This window comes from Ricinus communis, chromosome 4, assembly GCF_019578655.1.
Source record: "Ricinus communis isolate WT05 ecotype wild-type chromosome 4, ASM1957865v1, whole genome shotgun sequence".
Taxonomy (NCBI): Eukaryota; Viridiplantae; Streptophyta; class Magnoliopsida; order Malpighiales; family Euphorbiaceae; genus Ricinus; species Ricinus communis.
The window spans coordinates 18026657-18047849 of record NC_063259.1 but is presented as its reverse complement, the minus strand read 5'-3'; the positions used below and the strand labels follow the sequence as shown (position 1 = coordinate 18047849).

At 39.3% G+C, this 21193-nt stretch overlaps 1 non-coding gene across 1 annotated transcript; it reads right to left on the bottom strand.

Annotated features, from left to right (window-relative positions):
• Positions 1 to 3897: 3897 nt before the first annotated feature.
• Positions 3898 to 4004, bottom strand: LOC125369972. Its single transcript, XR_007215691.1, has one exon. It is a non-coding gene; the product is annotated as a small nucleolar RNA R71 (small nucleolar RNA).
• Between the last annotated feature and the right edge of the window lie 17189 nt (positions 4005 to 21193).

Genomic DNA, 21193 nt, shown 5'->3' with positions numbered 1-21193 from the left:
AAAATAGAATCTCTCCCTCCCTTGGACCTAGGTAATCCTAAAACAAAGTCCATAGAAATGTCTACCCAAGGTTCATTTGGTATGGGAAGAGGTATATACAAACCATGAGGCATTGCTTTGGATTTGGCTTATTTGCAAGTAATGCATTTCTCACAAATTCTCTCAACATCCCTTTTCATGTGTGCCCAAAAGAAATGGTCACCCAATATATCCAAAGTTTTCTTAATCCGAAAATGTGCCATTAAACCTCCACTATGTGCCTCTCTCACAAGTAACTCTCTCAAAGAACTTTGTGGCACACACAATTTATTTACTCCTGCATCTCTCTTAAAACTTAGCTTGTAGCTATTAGTTAGTTTAGAAATTTTTCACCATTCATTTTAGGTTAATATAATAGAGAACAAAGGAGTAACTCTGGGCTTTCACTTTCCCGAGGAATACGACCTTGATACTCGCCATTAGTGCTAGACTGCATCGATAGGTACACTGAGGAATGTTTGAAAACTAGAGTGAAATTTGCTATTTGTTAATTTAGCCATTTTTTTATTATTTTTTTTGTACATATTTATTTAGTTAAGTTTATGATTCAGGTAGTGAATGATAAGGAGGTTCAATGTTAAATTCAAACTCTTCGTATGACACATTGGAAAACGGGATCAGGAACCAAGAGAGTGCAAAAAATTGGGATACCTATGCATCTTTAGAAGCTCGAGTGGAATCATTTTGCAGGGCTACCGATCAACTCTCCACTCCTATCCTTTCATCTCAAGTTTTTTTATGAATTTTTTTGTGGTTTACATTTGAGTAATGATTGTCCATTACATAGTGATGTTGCTCATTGTTCTTATAACTATGAACAGGTGAATTATACGGGAAGTTGGCTAGATGACTCGTATGGAAGCACCTACAATCAAGAGTTGAGTATTCATTCACCCTTTGTATGGAGCTTAGATAGCCAAGAACCACCAGAATTTCAGCAGCCTAATCTTGCACCATCAACTCAAGGTGAAGAGTTAGTGTCAAAGGAGCTGATGATGAGGTTTATTGCAAGTCTTGAGGATAGATTCCAACAAACAGAGAGGATACTTGAAGATCAACAAGCCTCGATTAAGAATATAGAGCATCAAGTAGGCTTAATCTTCAAGTTACTAGCTGAAGAGCAATTGGGAACTCCATCAAACGCTACTGAATCCGAGGAACACTTGAGCACCGCTACTTATGCCCAGTGAGAATTTTTCTGGGTTATCTATTATGTTTGACGATGATGCTTCTGTGCAGGACAACTCTTTGAACATGGAGATAGAACTAGAAAAGGAAGAGGCAAACATGATCCCTCTGAAAGACTACCAACAGGAACGTATAGTCGATGATGCTGAGTTGCAGTTAGAGGAATTTTAGGTGGATTTTCCACAAGTCCCTTCGATGATGGAAGATGAGCATGAGTTATCAAATGAAGAAGTCTTGGAGGAGCTCGAGTTTCTTCTAGCAAGTGAACCAAGACAAGGAATAGAGAAAACCATCGAAGTTCCTGAAGAAATTGCCCAATCGTCGATCCTTCCAATTGGTGAAACTTCAGCTTTCAAATTGGAAGAGCGAGTCTTACCCATCATACTGGTAGCTTGCTTGACAGTCGGGAAGAGGAAATTAACGATTGTCCCTCTAAGTGGATTGATAAGCATCATACTACACATGTTTTCATGCCCGACTGTTTACATTTTTATGCATGATTATCCCGTTTTATGCTAGAATCACCTGTCTTTTGTTTCCTTTCTCGTTTCATGTCATTTTCAAAGGACACCATCAATAATCGAGGGAAATACGTGTGATTACGGACCAGAATCCATCAAATTGGGTGAGAACTAGCACCGGTTGAGCACGGCCTGACTCGTGCTGAATTACCAAGAGGCTATCCCCAATTGTGCCATTTCAAGACGACTTCAGAGGCCACCATGTACCTCCAAAGACGGCCTCTGTGGTGGCTCAAGACCGCTGGGCAGGCACGGCTTGGAAGGAGTCAAGATAGATTTCCACAGATTCAAGATCGCTTGACTCCTACTGTCGAATCATCACACCGGACTCCGCCATGTCGACCATCACACTGGACTCACCATGTCAATCAACTATATAGGCAATTTTGAGTTCTTTTGGAGAGGAGACGATTTTTGGACTCAATTCTAAGACACACACTTAATCAATTGTTTTCCTATACCTCAATTGTAGACCTTGAGAGATAAAAAATTCATCAATTGAAGGAGGGATTTCACTTGTTCCAACATCGAATTGAAGATCAAGACAAACTTTGGGAGCATTCAAGAGGCAACTGGGGTTTGAGATTTCGAATTTGCAATTTTAGGGTTTCTCATTCAGCTTGAAAGAGAAGGGTGTACATGCCTTTAATTTGTTTTTCCTTATTTTGTTCCCTAATTGCTTTAACCATGAACATGAGTAGCTAGATCTTTTGAATCCATTAGGATTCACCTTTGTTGATGGATTATGCTTAATTGTTAGTTTTTATAATTGTCATTCTTGCAATCTTCTTGCTATTCAGTAATAAAAGTTTGATTTAGTTAATTTGAGACGTTGGATTAATTGTTTATTAGGTTGTTTCTTGACATTGAGAAATGCTTGTTACAACTGGAAATTGAATAGTAAGGACTGGTAGTTAAACTTAGAGATAAGGTTGATTTACTCCCCGGATTAAGAACTAATAACTCTTAATAGTTTTAAATCATACTTAATGCTAATTTGTAGTAATCCGATAGGAAGAGATTCCATTAGGTTAGTGCAGGTTTAGGAATCCGGTAAGCTCGAGAGAGGAACCGGGATTCAATTCAGGATTTAGGCACGGGTAAGCAAGATCGGCAATCCATACAATCCATTTTTAGAATTCCATCACTTAGGCTCCCTTTTGGGTTTGTTTCTCTCTTTGCAATTGTCTTTTGATTGTCCGTTGTTCTTCATTTACTTATTTGCACTCATGACCATTAAATTGCACGTTAGAACTTTCACACCCTATTTCGTACTAGATAACATAGCAAACAGTAGTAACTCTAGGTTCACCCGATCTCCGTGGATACGGCCTTGATACTCACTAGTGCTAGGCTGCACTCAGAGGTTCACCGCCTTAGGTGTAGGTTGCATAAAGAGCCCATCAAGTTTTTGGCGCTGCCGGGGAACACAAAGAATTATGAACTAGAGTGAATTGTTTTTGTGTCAATTTAGTCATTATTTGTTTATTCATTTATTCTTTATTTTTTTTTATTTATTTTATTTTTATTTTATTTTTATTATTTATTATTTATTATTTATTATTATATTGTTTTTGTTGATTGGTGGTTGTGTGGACTTTCGGGCCTGTGTAGTTTATGACCGGAGCTCAAACTCGAATCTTATAAAGCCTCTATCCGATCCAACGATCCCCGGACTCTTAAGGAAGAGGTTGCAATTAGAAGAGGAGGAGATTGAGGTTGAGGTACCTGTGGATAGACTAGACACGATGGAAAACCATGACCCCCGTGCCAACGATGATCGGGGAGGACGATGTACGAGTTTGCTCGACCATCTTTAGATGGGACGAAATGAGTATAGTCGACCACCGTGAGTACCAATAATTTTGAGATAAAGGCCAATGTTATCCGGATGATCCAGCAAAGCGTGCAATTTGGAGGATTGCCCAGCGAGGATCCCAATGCACATATCTCCAACTTTTTGGAGATTTGTGACACATTCAAGATAAATGGAACAACCGATGATGCCATTAGGCTGAGATTATTTCCATTTTCCTTGAGGGACAGAGCAAAGAGATGGCTGCAATCTCTTCCACAACAGACGATCATTACTTGGAAGGCGTTGGCTGAAAAAATTTTATATAAGTATTTTCCTCCCGCTAAAACTGCTAAACTTAGAAATGACATATCTTCTTTTGTGTAGTTTGATGATGAAAGCATGTACGATGCATGGGAGAGGTTTAAGGATCTTTTGAGATGCTGCCCACATCACGTATTGCCAGTGTGGATGCGTGTCTGGACCTTCTACAGTCGGGTTGAACCTTGCAACGAGGCGATGGTGGATGTCAGCAGTGGGCGCTAAACAAGAGACGGTGCTCGAACTTGATAGAGGAAATGGCCATGAACAACTATCGTTGGCAATCCTCTAGGAGCCGACCAGAAGACAGGAGTGGTCAACCAAGTGGACTCTACAGCCTTGGCGTACCAAGTGGAGCTTCTAGCCAAGAAGATCGACCAACTCCGATGCTCTGCTCATGCAAATAACGTTGGTCATGAAGTTTTATAGTGGCCCGCATTACAAAGGCGAATCGCATCGCAGGAGGTATGTTTGCTTCATCTTCTACTAGTTTTCCATCTAATTCGCTATGTCTTCTAATGTTGAACAGTTGATTATATGGGAATACCCCAAGGCAGCAGAATAACCCTTACAAAGAATACAAACAACGGCCGGATGGCGCAATCATCCCAATTTCAGTTTGGAGGAACAATAATACCTAGGGTCTGCCAGGCTTTTCAAAGACTTCATCAATGTACCACGATAACAACCTTGGGCTGCACAAGCTCCTCCTCTACAAGAAAAGAAGTCAAATTTAGAGGAGCTTATGATGAAGTTTGTGACGCTCACAAACGAGATTCCAGTGATTGATAGTGCACTTAGGAATCAGCAGGCCTCGATTCAGAACTTGGTGACTCAAATTGGCCAAATTTCTAAGATGCTTTCAGAGAGACCTCCAGGATCGCTCCCTAGCACTACAGAGTCAAACCCGAGGGAGCATTGCAAGGCTATCACCTTGCGTTCAGGTAAGAAATTGACTGGTTCTTCGCCTTTAGCTGATAAGGATAATACAATCGTGCAGGTCGAGCTAGCTAAGGAAGGACTAGACCTTGAGGTGGTAGAGAATGAGAGAATGAAAGAATACAGGCAAAAGAGCCCTGTGCGGGAGCATCAGCCCTCGGTTCCATATCCTGCAAGGTTGAGGCAGGATAAGGTGGACAAGCAATACAGTAAGTTTCTTGACTTATTTAAGCAGCTGAAAATTAACTTACCTTTTGTTGAGGTAATTTCACAGATGCCGAAGTACACCAAGTTTTTAAAGGAGATTTTGAGCAACAAGAGGAAGTTGGAGGATCTTGGTCAGGTGGTGCTTAATGAGGAGTGTTCAACTATTCTCCAGAACAAACTGCCACTCAAGCGACGAGATCTAGGGAGTTTTACTATCCCTTGTATGATTGGTGATTTATCAATTAGTGGTGCATTGGCTGATTTAGGAGCTAGCATTAACTTAATGCCCACTAGTTCATTTGCCAAATTAGGGTTGCATGAACCTAAGCCTACTAGGATGAGTGTTCAGTTAGCAGATAGGACTGTTAAAATTCCTAGAGGTATTGTTGAAGATGTACTTATAAAGGTAGATAAATTTATCTTTCCTGTGGATTTTGTGGTAATGGATATGGAGGGTGAGTGCACTGTGCCTCTTATCTTGGGTAGGCCTTTCCTAGCTACATCGAGGGCTGTTATCGATGTAAGCGATGGAAAGCTTAAGCTTAGAGTTGATGATGAGACCATTACCTTTGACCTAGCCACTTCCATGAGACAGTCACTGGACTATGATAATACTGTATATTCTATTGATGTGATTGATGATGTGGTTGAGTCCCATTTGCAAGAAATTTTATGTTCTGACCCTTTGCAAGTAGTAATAGCTGAGGATGAGGAGTTGTCCAACGAGCAAGTGTTGGAGCAACTCGCTGTTTTATTGGCTTCTGAGCCGAGCTTGTCAACTGATCCCTATCTTTTTCTTGACAAGTCTGGGGTGCAGAAAGTAAAGACTTCATTCGAGGACCCACCAGTCTTAGAACTGAAGGAGTTACCGAGCCACTTGGTTTATGCCTTCCTCGATGAAGAGAAGCGCTTACCAGTATTCATAGCAGCCGATCTAACTCCTGAAGAACAAGCCATGCTGTTGGAAGTTCTAAGGAAGTACAAGAAGGCCTTTGCTTTCAATATAGCCGATATCTCGGGCATAAATCCAAGTTTCTGCTCTCATAAGATTTCATTGGAGGACAGTTTCAGGCCGGTTGTTCAGCCTCAAAGACGACTCAATCCGAACATGAAAGAAGTGGTAAAGAAGGAGGTAATTAAACTTCTTGATGCAGGTTTAATATATCCCATTTCTGACAGTTCGTGGGTTAGTCCTATGCAGGTTGTACCCAAGAAGAGAGGCATCACAGTGGTAAGGAATGAGAAGGATGAGCTGATCCCGAATCAGACGATAATAGGCTTCTGAGTTTGCATTGATTACCGTAGGCTTAATGATGCAACTTGAAAGGACCATTTCCCTATTCCTTTTATTGATCAGAAGATTGAACGTTTAGCAGGTCACATGTTTTATTGTTTGCTTGATGGCTTTTCAGGTTACTTTCAGATTCCTATTGCACTTGAGGACCAAGAGAAGACTACCTTCACCTGCCCTTATGGGACGTTTGCTTATAGACGGATGCCATTTGGACTGTGCAATGCACCGGCTACATTTCAGCGGTGCATGATGGCTATTTTTGAGGACATGATTGAGGAGTCTATGGAGGTATTTATGGATGACTTCTCTGTTTTTAGTAATTCTTTCTCTCTTTGTTTGGCAAACCTTGAGCGCATGTTAGCTAGGTGTATTGAGGCTAACTTAGTACTAAACTGGGAAAAATGCCATTTCATGGTGAGAGAGGGGATTGTTTTGGGGCATAAGATCTCTCAGGCTGGGATGGAGGTGGATAGAGCTAAGGTAGAAGTAATATCTAAGCTACCTCCTCCTAGGTTCATTAAGAATTTAGGAGTTTTCCGGGCCATCCAGGTTTTATAGGAGATTTATTAGAGATTTTTCTAAGATTGCTAGGCCTCTCACTCAATTGTTAGTTAAAGATATACCTTTTATTTTTGATGATGCATGCTTGGCAGCTTATGAGTTACTTAAGAAACTTCTAACTACAGCCCCAATCGTAGTTTCTCCTGATTGGGGGCTGCCTTTTGAACTGATGTACGATGCTAGTGATTATGCATTGGAGCTGTGCTTGGATAGAGGATTGGAAAAAAGTTCCAACCCATTTACTACGCTAGCAAGACTTTGACAGGAGCCCAGGAACACTACACCGCCACAAAGAAGGAGTTATTGGCTGTTGTTTACGCCTTCGACAAGTTTAGATTATACCTCGTCCTCTCCAAAACCATTGTCTTCACGGACCACTCGGCGTTGAGGTACTTATTCCTGAAAAATGATGCGAAACCGAGATTGATTCGGTGGATTCTTTTGTTACAGGAATTTGATGTCGAGATCAAGGATAAGAAGGGCGCGAAGAATCTGGCAGTGGACCATTTGTCGAGATTGGAAAATCCTCACTTGGATGCACTTGATGAGACGGCCATAGACGATCGATTTCCAGAAGAACATTTATATATCACTCAGGTATACACTGATACTCCTTGGTTTTTAGATTATGCTAACTATTTGGTTGCTAGGATTCTACCAAAGGGTATGACTTATCAGTAAAAGAAGAAATTCTTCGCTAATTTGAAATACTATATTTGGGAAGATCCCTTTTTGTTTAAAGTATGTGCAAATCAGGTGATTCGCCGTTGTGTATATGGCGAAGAGACTCTCCAAATATTGAAGCATTGCCATGAGGGACCCACTAGAGGTCATCACACAGCAAACCATACAGCGAGGAAGGTGCTAGAGGCAGGATTCTATTGGCCTACGCTCTTCCAAGATGCACGGAAATTTATTCAGGTTTGTGACCCTTGCTAGCACGCAGGTAATATCTCTTCTCGTGATGAGATTCCCCAAACTAGTGTGCAAGTCGTTGAGATTTTTGATGTTTGGGGCATCGACTTCATGGGACCCTTTCCCTCTTCATATGGTAATAAGTACATTCTAGTTGCTGTTGAATATTTCTCTAAGTGGCCTGAAGCTCAGGCTGTAGCCACTGATGATGCCAGGGTTGTCTATAGATTCCTTAAGCGATTGTTTGCTAGGTTTGGCATACCCAAGGCGCTTATTAGTGATAGAGGAACACATTTATGCAACGCCCAATTAGAGAAAGTACTTAAGCGGTACGGAGTTACTCATCGATTCTCTACTCCCTATCACCCCCAGACTAGTGGGCAGGTTGAGGTAACTAATAGGGGTATTAAACGTATTTTAGAGAGAACCGTTAGTACCAGTAGGAAAGACTGGACCCTTAAGTTAGATGATGGATTATGGGTGTTTAGGACTGCTTTTAGGACATCTATAGGTTTTACGCCCTATCGCCTTGTTTATGGAAAGTCATGTCATTTGCCTGTTGAGTTAGAGCATAGGGCACTTTGGGCCCTTAGAACTTGTAACTTTGATATTGATTTTGCAGGTAAGGAGCGACAATGGCAGCTGAGTGAGCTAGATGAGTGGCGCCAGCAGGCGTACGAAAACTCCTCAACTTACAAAGCAAGGACTAAGAAATGGCATGATCAAAGGATTCGTGAGCCTAAGGAGTTTCAAGTTGGGGATCGAATGTTGCTTTACAACTCTCGCCTTCGTCTGTTTCCCGGAAAGCTGCAGACTCGTTGGTCTGGACCATTTTAGATCAGACAAGTCTTTCCATATGGAGTGGTAGAGTTGCATCATCCAGAGAAGGGAGATTTCAAAGTGAACGGCCATCGGCTAAAGCGATACTATTGTAACTCGTTGATTAGTGAGCAACGAGTTGACCTGGCTTTGTATGCACAGGAAGGGTGATCCGAATGAGTCAAGCTTAAGACTCTGCTAAATAAATAAATAAATAAATAAGCACTTCTATACATTCGACTTGGATTATACTTTCATGTTTTTAATTAGTTGTGATTGTTTCATTATTTTCCTTTGACTTTATTATAGTTGCTTAACAGTAATTAGGGTTTTTAATTTTTCGGACTTATGTAATCGGAGAGGACAGACTCTTCCGTTTGACCATATCTACTTGTTCTATGATCTAATTACGTGCGTATATGTGTTAAATACAGGTATGGAGCAAGGCGACTCGAGATGGCAAAGGAAAGCCCAGAAACACCTCGTTTCATCACGGTTTCCGTGGCCATCACGGGCTACAACACCAGGCCGTGCTGAGGAGCACGTCTAGAGTCAAGCCCGTGTTGAAGGATAGAGAATAAATGGTCACGGCTTCCGAAGGCATCACGGGATACAACCCCATGCCGTGCTAGTCAGCACGGCCGTGCCACTGCCCGTGCCAAGGTGTATCACAAGAAGGCTAAAGGCTCAGCACGGGCTGAGTCCTAGCCGTGCTGGTCCGCACAACCTTACCCTCACCCGTGCCGACCACGTGCCTATAAGAAGGGGAGGCCTCTAAAAATTTTGCTTCCCTTTTGTTTTCCTTAGCTCAAAGGTGTTGTTCTTATACCCTTATCTCACCCTTCTCACTTTCCTCAACGAACTCAGGTAAGTCTCTTCATTTGTTGCTTTATTTTTTTTAATTTAATTATGATTTGACTTCTATTTTATACATATACTTTTGTTAGGACATGCTAGGATATCTTGGTGGCTTTATATTGTAACCATATGACCTTGGTTAGGTTAATTTACATTAGTTGTTGTGTTTGTAGTGTAGTCGGTTATGAAAATGATAAGTGTAGGGTTTTGGTGGAAATAAAATGTGCCTACAGCATGCAAAGCATGAACAATGTTTAGACTTAAATTGCAATTGCTGGTTCACGATAAATTAGATTGGTATGTATCGGCTTATTAGTTTATACAAGTTTTTGGTTAGTCGAATTATAATCATTATGTTGTTGATTCGGTAGATTATTTCTTTCATTAACTTGAATTCTTACAAAAAAAAATAATAATAATTCGTTGCATTAGGTGATATGACGGACCGCGATAAATCTCGTAGAAAGCAACTGAAACGCGTCGGTACCAGCAAGCGATCGCGTGGTGAAGGAACGTTTTCCTCCACAAAGACTGTGAACCAGCACCATGACTTCCACCTCCACCACAACAGCAAATAGTCCGACCTCGGAAAGCACCTGCTGTGAACCTATCCACACCTGGCCGTCATCCATTGTGGACATTCCCTAATGCAGACAATGAAAGTAGATTCCAAGTCATGAGATGGAAGAAAGTGATGGCGGGCCGTTGCATAGACTTCACATCCCTAGAGAGAGTGGGATTAGCTCAAGATGTGCACACACTGTTCGAGACTCTGCCGTATGCGAGATTTTTTGACATCATTGAGCCAACCTACCGTGAGCTTACGATCGAGTTCCTCAGCACCTTCTTCCTGCAGCAAGAGATCACAAATTGGCATCAGCCTGATGCAATTTATTTCAGGCTTAGGGGAAGGGAGTTCTCGATGTCAGTCCCACAATTTGGCATGCATTTAGGATTATGGACTGAACAAGAAATCTCAGGGGAGGAGTATCAGGGATGTCTCTACATCCACCCAATTTCATATGACACCATGTGGGACTCATTGGTAATGAGGCCGGAAACATACTACCCAAGCAGGTCTAAGGCATCTAGCCTACCGGACCATCTCCGCTACATTCATACCCTTCTAGCTTACACCATTACAAGCCGAGGGGACAGCCAGAATACGCATCGATGTCTTTATTCTCTGGGCTATGCAACATCAGAAGAAGGTAGACTTGGGATATTTATTGGCTCGCTAAGTCCGTTCATTTATAGTAGACGCCCAGAAGAAGATGCATTATTGTTTCGGTCCGTATGTGACTAGGTTAGCTAAGAGACTGGATGTATTGGACGACTGTCTGTCGGAGCTTCCAAATATTGGTGACATGACACCACTAGGGATCAGATAGATGATCAACATGCAGATGATCACGGCCACTAGACATCCACATGGTATTGAATATAGGCTCGTGAGCACAATAGTCAGGGAGGCTAGAGAGGCAGCGGCTAGAGGAGCCCAACATCCGTCGGTCGAGATTCCGAATGTTAGGATTCCTAACCCAGCTAGAGTGTTTATGCCCTCATCTGGAGCCTCATCCTCTCATTCGGCAGGGACATCGAGCGTTTAGATCAGTGCTATGGCCGACCGTTTAGATCGAGTCTGCGATCTACAGCAGCAGCAGTATACTGATTTTGTGCGGTTTCAAGAAGAAACAAAGGCACAGTTTGGCAGTTTGAACAGTGTGCTTCAACAGCTCATGAGTGGTTTAGAAAGGCAGGCCACCCAGACAGACTTCATAGTAGTGCAGATTCAAAAGATGGCAGAGACTGGAGCACAAAATCAGCGGCTCATTGATGATATGGAGTTCGATTTGGCAACATGCTTCACGGACCCTGATCCACCATCGCCCCCTTCCTCAGCAAATTTCCCTGCCCCCCAACTTCCAGCAGATCCAACCAGTGAGGATACACCATCAGCAGACTCCTAGCGAAACAAAATTTTGTGATATTTTCCTTTTTCCTTTTTCTTTATTTTTTTTATTATTATCTCCTTTTACTTTCTTGCTTGTAGCATGCTTAATTTTATGTTATTTCCTTGCATTTGTCTGTTTATGTTAAGTAGAACACTATGCCTTTTAATTTTTTTAAAAAAAAAAAAGTATGACCTTTCAGAACCATAATATGTGAATCATATGCTTGCTCAGTCTTAATCTCTCTAACACTGTGGACAGTGTTATACTAAAATGTGGGGTAGGTATCTACTGATGTTATACCTATCTTGATTTTTGTTTTAATTAAGTAGTTGATGACTTTTTCTCCTTTGAATGGATTCCCTTATAGCTTTTATCGAACCTTGTTGGGAAGAAGGCAATGAACGAATCTCTTAATTACAATCCAGCCAGGTAAAACTAGTATTTTTCCTTAAATTCTTCCATTTTACTTTATCTTAGATATAGAACACTGTTAATATTGTTGCTTATTATTATGATTGACTGTTTAAACTTTGGTTTGAGAATTCATGCAATTTTAACCCACTCAAATGGTGAGATTTTGAGCTAATTGGTGCATCACTATTATGCTCCCTTTTCTTTCATTAGTGAGCATTGTACAGAATCTCTGTTTCTAGAACTTGCTTTACATGAATCGTCAATAATCGTGAGATGATTTGGGCACTTAGGATTTACACAATTTGGCCAAAAAGCCTAACCCTGTTTTTCCCTTAGTGAACCAATTTTGAGCCTTAGCCTTTCCTTTCGTGATAATAATAACAGTGACACTCATTTTATCACTTCTATTCATTTGACCATTCTTTCAACCATTGTTGCTGGAAATTATGTAAGTTTATGCTGCATTTTATTTTGGATCAATCTGCAATCATATATTTCACTAAGTTGCTAGATTTTTCATAGATGCTCCCTTCAATTAAAAAAAAAAAAAATTGATATTCAGTCTTATTGTATGTGTCAATAACCAACAACCCCTACATAAGCTGTTGTAATATATATACATAGTATATATATATTCAATAAAAAAAAATAAAAAGAGTATTAATTTAGTTCATTTTGAGCATCATCTTATTTTTAGAGCAATTTAGTGTTCATTTTGGTACAACACTTGATCCTTCATTACTTTCTTGCATTACTTGCTTAACTTCCAGCAACTTGTAGCCTACTTTCCATATTTATACGTACCCTACCTTAACCCCATTACAACCTGGCTCAAGACCCTTTGATCATGATTATTGATTATTTCGTAGTAGTGGAGATTGGATCTATAAGCAAGCCTATGGTAAGCACTTTTTCTGTATTTTTGCGTTGAGAGCTTGGCGATCTTCTTTCACCTATATACACTTGTGTGTTTTGAGTGACATCTTGTGAGGCATGGTTCTCAATTTCTCAATTTAGATGGTTTATCATTTTAACTTTAGCAACTTTATTAAGTTTGTTCTCTCTCTTAAGGATTTAGTGATTTGGGGATTTTGGGAAAAATCATTATGGAGTTTTGAAATTTATTTTGAGTTAACCTCCTGCAATGCATTTGATTGAGTTATTTGGTATCTGTTTGAGGAGTGAGTTGTTGATTGCTTGAGGACAAGCAAAAGTTTAAGTGTGGGGTAATTTGATAAGCATCATACTACACATGTTTTCATGCCCGACTGTTTACATTTTTATGCATGATTATCCCGTTTTATGCTAGAATCACCTGTCTTTTGTTTCCTTTCTCGTTTCAGGTCATTTTCGAAGGACACCATCAATAATCGAGGGAAATACAAGTGATTACGGACCAAAATCCATCAAATTGGGTGAGAACTAGCACCTCGAGGGTTGAGCACGGCCTGGACTCCGGCCGTGCTGAATTACCAAGAGGCTATCCCCAATAGTGCCATTTCAGCATGACTTCCGTAGCCACCACGGCCTCCAAAGACGGCCTGTGGTGGCTCAAAGACCGGCTTGGGCACGGCTTGGAAGGAGTCAATCATCACTGACTGGACTCAAACAATCAACTATATAGGCAATTTTGAGTTCTTTTGGAAAGGAGACGATTTTTGGACTTAATTCCAAGACACACACTTATTCAATTGTTTTCCTATACCTCAATTGTAAACCTTGAGAGATCAAAAATTCATCAATTGAAGGAGGGATTTCACTTGTTCCAACATCAAATTGAAGATCAAGACAAACTTTGGGAGCATTCAAGAGGCAACTAGGGTTTGAGATTTTGAATTTGCAATTTTAGGGTTTCTCATTCAGCTTGAAAGAGAAGGGTGTACATGCCTTTAATTTGTTTTTCCTTATTTTGTTCCCTAATTGCTTTAACCATGAACATGAGTAGCTAGATCTTTTGAATCCATTAGGGTTCACCTTTGTTGATGGATTATGCTTAATTGTTAGTTTTTATAATTGTCATTCTTGCAATCTTCTTGCTATTCAGTAATAAAAGTTTGATTCAGTTAATTTGAGACGTTGGATTAATTGTTTATTAGGTTGTTTCTTGACATTGAGAAATGCTTGTTACAACTGGACATTGAATAGTAAGGACTGGTAGTTAAACTTAGAGATAAGGTTGATTTACTCGCCGGATTAAGAACTAATAACTCTTAATAGTTTTAAATCATACTTAATGCTAATCTGTAGTAATCCGATAGGAAGAGAATCTATTAGGTTAGTGCAGGTTTAGGAATCCGATAAGCTCGAGAGAGGAACCGGGATTCAATTCAGGATTTAGGCACGGGTAAGCAAGATCAGCAATCCATACAATCCATTTTTAGAATTCCATCACTTAGGCTCCCTTTTGGGTTTGTTTCTCTCTTTGCAATTGTCTTTTGATTGTTCGTTGTTCTTCATTTACTTATTTGCACTCATAACCATTAGCTGGTACGTTAGAACTTTCACACCCTATTTCAGACTAGATAACATAGCAAACAGTAGTAACTCTAGGTTCACCCGATCTCCAAGGATACGACCTTGATACTCACTAGTGCTAGGCTGCATCGGTAGGTTCACTGCCTTAGGTGTAGGTTGTATAAAGAGCCCATCAAAGTGGATACTTGAAGACATTTCCTTGGAAGAAGGATGGATGGTTATCGATCACGCCCGTTTGCTTTTCACCATGAGTCCAGCTAAGAAGGTCATCACATAAAAAAGAAGCGCTTTTGGGAGGCACCCCAATTTTTATCTTTAATCTCTAATATTTTAACTTTTTATTTTGAAACATTTTATTAGTTTTAGTTTTTATATTTTATTTAATTTTTATTTAATTTTTATTTCAGTTTTGATTTTAATTCTTTATTTTATTATTTGCAGCCACTCATCTACCGTAGACTAGCCAACATCCTGATATCCCTGATGATGCACCTCTTTTCACTCTAGAGCCATAGTCAGGGCAGTATTAGTTCTTTTTCCTTTTTCATTTCTTATATATTTTGTATACTGGGGACAGTGTGTCCTTCAAGTGTGGGGTGGGTAATATTTATCACATCTTAGTTATTTATTTATTCTTTTTGCAATCTTTTGTAAAATTTTGAAAATTTTTCACTTTGTTTCGATGCTCTTACTGTTGACTTGCTTTTGAAATCCTGTTTATGTCCATGTGATCGGGTAAAATCGATAGTGTTGAGTTTTGTGGAAGAATGTAAGATAATTAGTTTGAGTTTTGCACTAAGTTGCTTTAGTTTATTTAATTTTGTTTTGATGATTTTTGTTTGGAACCTACTCAAAAGCACACTTGTGAGAAATTGAGCCTAAATTGTAAGCATACACTTTATATGCTTGTATTTATTTCTTGTTGAGAGTGCCAATTACTGTCTTTACTTTTAGAACTTGCTCGGTAATGCTTATGAGGGCCACAAGGAGAGTTTAACACTTTGGTATGATAGAGGCACTTAGGTTTTTCATTCTAGCCAAATAGCCTTCATTCGTTTATTGATTCTGTAGATAACCCTCTCTTTCACCATTCTTTTTATCATATTTCATTGCCACTTAGTTTTATTCTGCTTTGGGTTATGATTCTGCATATCAGTTATTTTTATTGGGAATTTTTGTCTTGGGAATAGTGTGGAATCTTATAGCAGCTTTCTTCAATCCAAAAGAAATTCACTCTATTACGTGAATGTTCTTCCCTTATGAAAAAAAAAGAAAAAAAATAAATAGAAGAATAAGAAGGAAAGGTGATGAAAAGAAAGAAAGTAAGTGAGCTAAACATTTTGACTTGATTCCTATTTCCCACCTTGGACTACTGTTCATTGTTTATCCCTTATAATTTTTGTGGCTTGTGTGCATGTCATTTATCTCATTGTAGAACACCATAGGTTCAACTCTTACCAAATTTACCTACCCTTACCTAATCCCCATTACAACCCTTATAAAGAACTCTTGACATGGCTGTTGACTCTCCATAAGTGGTAGGAGCAGGATTTAAGAGCAAGCATAAGGAAAATAAACCACTAAGGAACAACACTTAAACTGACAAACAAGCTAGAGAGCTCCTGCACATATCCTTAACAAGCATAAGTCAAGGAAAAAGAAACAAAGCAATCAATTCAATCATCACAACCAAGATGCTATAAATTCACAAAATACTATCTCAACAAAATTATTCAGAACCAACTCCTCACAAGATTCACTCTAAGTCACTCAAAGTGTTTAAAGGATAGTGTTAAATCGCTCAATGCATCAAATACTGCCTTACTTACTCTTGATTGCTTGAGGACAAGCAATGAGCTAAGTGTGGGGTTATTTGATGTGCGTAAAATACACACATCTAAATGGGGTTTCTAAGATTGATTTTATGGACATTTGGATGTGAATTGGTCCCAACACTCACCCTATGTGTCTGTTTGTGTGCATTAGGTCTAAAAGAATTCAAAGAATGATAAATGGAAGAATTGGAGTATAATTAGACGTCAAAGCTGCCAAAACAAGCTAAGTATGCGCATGAGAAAGTTGAACATGGCCATGTTGGTTTAAACACTGGCCGTGTACCCAACACGGGCACCAACACGGCCATGTTGGGTGCATCAAACATCAAAGAAAAACAAGTTGTATTCTTCTTGCTTTCAGTATTAATAAGATAATGCATTATTCATGAGACGTTGTGAATTATGTATTTATATTGCTTTGTGTGATTGATATGTCCATTTGGCAATTGGAATTTTGAATAGCAAGAACTGTATAATAATCGCTTAGAGATAAGGATAATTAACTAGCCGGATTAAGAATTAACAAAGCTTAATAGAGGCGGATTAAAGCTTAATACTAATTTAAGAATCAATCATTAGGAAGAGATTCCAACTTTAGGTTATTAGATTTAGGAATTCGGTTATCTCGAGAGAGAAACCGAATTCTGTTAAGAATTCATCCACGGGTAGCATAATTAGACTCACCAATCCTTTATCATTTATTTGATTGCCAACTAGTTTAGGTTCCATTTGGGTTTGCTTTCTTGTCTTGGTTATTTTATTTATCAATTACTCCTGCATCTCCCTTAGAATTTTGCTTGTAGCTATTAGTTAGTTTAGAAATTATTCATCATTTATTTTAGGTTAATATAACAAAGAACAAAAGAGTAACTCTGGGCTTTCACTTTCCCAAGGAATACGACCTTGATACTCGCCATTAGTGCTAGACTGCATCGATAGGTACACTGCCTTAGATTGTAGCTGCATAGAAAGCAACCATCATTAACACAAACACAAATTCACTCTAGCTGACACAAAAGTTCCCCGGCAACGGCGCCAAAAACTTGATAGGCAAATTATATAGTTACAATCTAAGGAAGTGAACCTATCGATGCAAACTAGCACTAATGGCGAGTATCATGGTCGTATTCTCAGGAAAGGGTGATCCTAGAACTACTGCAGCGTCTTATGCTATCTAACCTTAACAAATCGATGAAGTTGCTATTCTATGATTATATATAAGCTAAGTGATTAACTAAATGTCAAACAGTCTGGAAGGATTTCATGAAACAATTAAAGGAAAAAGCAAACCCAAGAGGACCTAAGCTAGTTGGATTTTAGTGAAGGTAGAGATTATATTGATTACTAATTGCGATTACCCGTGGATGAATTCTTAACTGAATTCGGTTTCCCTCTCGAGATAACCGAATTCCCAAACCTAAGAACCTAAAATTGGAATCTCTTCCTAACGATCGATTATTAAGTTAGCATTAAGCTTTAATCCGCCTCTATTAAGCTCTGTTAATTCTTAATCCGGCTAGTCAATAATCCTTATCTCTAAGTGATCATTGACCAGTTCTTGCTATTTAAATTTCCAATTGCTAAATGAACTTCTTAATTACATAAAGCAATCTAAACACCACAACTCACAACGTCTCATGAATAATGTGATTTCTCATTAATAATGAAAGCAACAAGAAACAAGCATTGATAATCAAAGTCTCATAAACATTAAAAGCAATCCAACAACATAGGAACCCCAATGGGTTCAACCAATCTAGCTACACATGTTCATATCTAAAACAAATAGGAATTCAATTACAATGAGAGAATAAAGAAATTGAAACATATACACCCTTTTCCTAGAATTGGATTAACAGCTCCAAGTCTTGATGTACACTACAGTTGATCTCCAGAATAGCCTCTTGATTTGCTCCAAAACTCCTCTTCAATCTTCAATCTAAAATCCAGAATCACTAATCTGAGGTTCCAAGGTGGGACCAGTCTCCTGGAAGCCGCCCTGAAATGCTTGAAACATGTCTAGCAAAATTATAAAGGAAGATGAAGAGTCAAAATCGCCGATCTGGAACCCCTTTCGCTCTTTTTGGCTCGTTCCTTTTATACATTGTGCAAATACGGCTGTGTTCCAACCCGTTTCCCTCAACACGGGCTGTGTCCAGTCCGTGTTGGACTCCAATTGACAGAATGAACTAAATCGAGCAGGGCCGTGTTCTGACCTGTGTTAGCCAACACGGACCATGCTTTGGGGCGTGATACCCTCGAAAAATGTGCTGCTTCAAAGTTCTTAAGCTACATGACTTGGAATTTTTGCACGGGCTCCAATACGGTCCTTGTTGACTTCCCAAGGTCAAAAGCTTGTGATTCCCTCCGTTTTTGCCCGAAATTGAACTAAAATGCTAAAGCACTGATGATGGACCTACAAAATCTCTTGGAACACGAAAGAACACAAAACATGGGTGATCATGCTATAAAAACACAATAAATGCTAAGAATATCCGCAATAATATGCCAACAAATATGTGTAAAACTATGCATATCACGACTTCGCTCGGTTGTCCGATATCTTCAAAGTTTAAAGGGTAATTGAAATGACTAGTCCTTACGATTCCATACCATATTCGAAAGTATTTTCTTAGGATTCTTACTGGCTGCTTCTACTATTCCATTCACTTGAGGTTTGTACGAAGAAGACATATGATGCTTTATCTTGTATTCCACTAGCAAGTCCACTGTTTCACCCATGAACTGTACCCTATTATCCATTACAATGTGATGTGGGACCCTGTATCTACAGATTAGGTTGCTTTTTATAAATCTAGCCATCTGCCTTGCCCTAGAGTGGTGAATGACTCGGCATCGACCCATTTTGAGAAGTAGTCAATTGCTATATGAACCTATGACCATTCAAATGAGGCTTTATTTCTCTAATGATTTTGATCCCCAAATGGCAAAAGGCCAAGGAGACATTATGCAGCTTGTTTAGGGGCACGTGACTCAACTCACTGTACAACTGGCATTCTCGGCATCTATACAATCCTTTTCCATTTTTAATCAGTAATAACCTCGCCGCATGATTTTCTTAGTTAACATTATGTCATTCATATGAGGCTTGCATACTCCCTTGTGCATTTTCTTCATCACTACTTAAGCTTTTACTTTAGTCACACATCAAAGCTATACAACTGACACCATTCTTCTATACAGGATTCCCACGTGGTTGATGTAGTTTCTAGCTTGAATTCACAGCTTGCTTCTCCTTTAGTCCCATCTAAACTTGCATTATATGATCCCTCTTCATAATAAGGTGCACCTGATTTCACGATCACCAAAGGCTTTCTTGATAGCTCCGAAGGATTGACCCACATAGACGATAAAGTTATTGACCTAAGGTGTAATTGATATCTATTTTCATCTTAACACCCAAATTGAACCTTACTAACATCATTTTTGAGTGTCTATATGATAGAGCACTAAAGGAACCAAGCATAGACTAAACATTCTTAAGCTTTAAAGTAAGTCTTGTAAAAAGATCCAAAAAGCGCGAGGGCACTTCTAGGGCACGGGGGCATTTCTAGGGCATTGGGGTGCTTTTCATAAAATCAAAAGTTTACAAGACATTGAAAAATCCACCTAATATCTTGCTATTTACATTGTAACATCTAGGAGTTAAAGTGTTAAAGCTTCAAGAAGTGTAAGAGCACTTCAGAAGCATGGGGGCATTTCATATTTGAGCTTGAGACTGAAAGTAGCAGATGATAGCGTGATGAAAAGCGCGAGGGCACTTCTATGAGCGAACAAGGTAAGCGCGAGGGCGCTATTGTGGCACATGGATAGTTTTTGCAGTTAATGTGATGTCAGTAACCGTTGAGATACCAGTCATCCCATCAGTGCCATGTGAATGGAGCCGTTGGAGCCCCAACGTTTCTTTTCAGGAAGCGGGAGCGCGCTTGGGAAGTGCGGGGGCACTTTTCATGACCATAGGTAGTTTTTTGCCAAGTCATCAATCTTGCAATTACTAAGTTTTAGACTCATTATAACATCTCCAAGGGATTGGTATATGTATAAATACCCCTCTTAAAGACTCTATATCTAAGTATGTGATTTAGGTATACCAAAACTCTTATAAATTTATTTCTCAACTTTCTACACTTAGTTTCTTTCTTTGTAAAGTATATTAGGTTAAAACTCTTTGTTTAAGTAAAACTCTATAGGGTTGTTGTGTGAGCTTAGGTATTAAAAACATAGGGAATTGGTTGTTGAGTAACTATTAATAATCAAGTATTAAAGGACTTAGTGAGAGATTGATTCACTAAGGGAAGAGGTTTTCTGTAAGCTTTGAAAAACACCAAGTTGTTGGGTTAACTTGTAAAACCCAAAGGTTGTAATCTTAGTGATTATAGTGGAATACTCAAGTGTGATCTTGAGGATTGGATGTAGGGAAGATTATTCCCAAACCACTGTAAACCCTTGTGTCATCTTCTCTAACCTTTACTCTCCTTGTATTATCCTTAATCTCTTGTGTTTTTACCTAAAACCATTTACTTCAACAATTTAAGGTCACCAATTTAATCCCTTTAGATCCAAGGGACAACAAGTGGTATCAGAGCAAGTTCACTCTTATCAAGCTTAATTGCGAGTGTAAAGGTCATGGCAACCAATGAAGCAACCCAACACTACAAGCCATTTTTCGACGGATTTGAATATGCTTTTTGGAAATTTCTTATGGAAATCTAGTTAGATTCCTATGATATTGAAGTGTGAGACTACGTGATGAAGGAATGGAAAGCTCCTACTAAAATAAAGAATGGTGAAGAAAGAATCCTTCCTAAAGAAGAATGGGTGGACAACCACAAGAAGTAAGCAAGCAATGGCTATACTTGTGAGTTGTCTCTCTAGAGAAGAATGTGGGAGAGTGCAACATTGCACTACGACTCATTAAATTTGGACTACCTTGGAACTACAATGAAGGCACAAAACAAGTAAAATCAAGTAAGATCCAAATGTATGTCACCGAGTATGAGATGTTTAAGATGAAGCCAAATGAGTCTATCACTGAT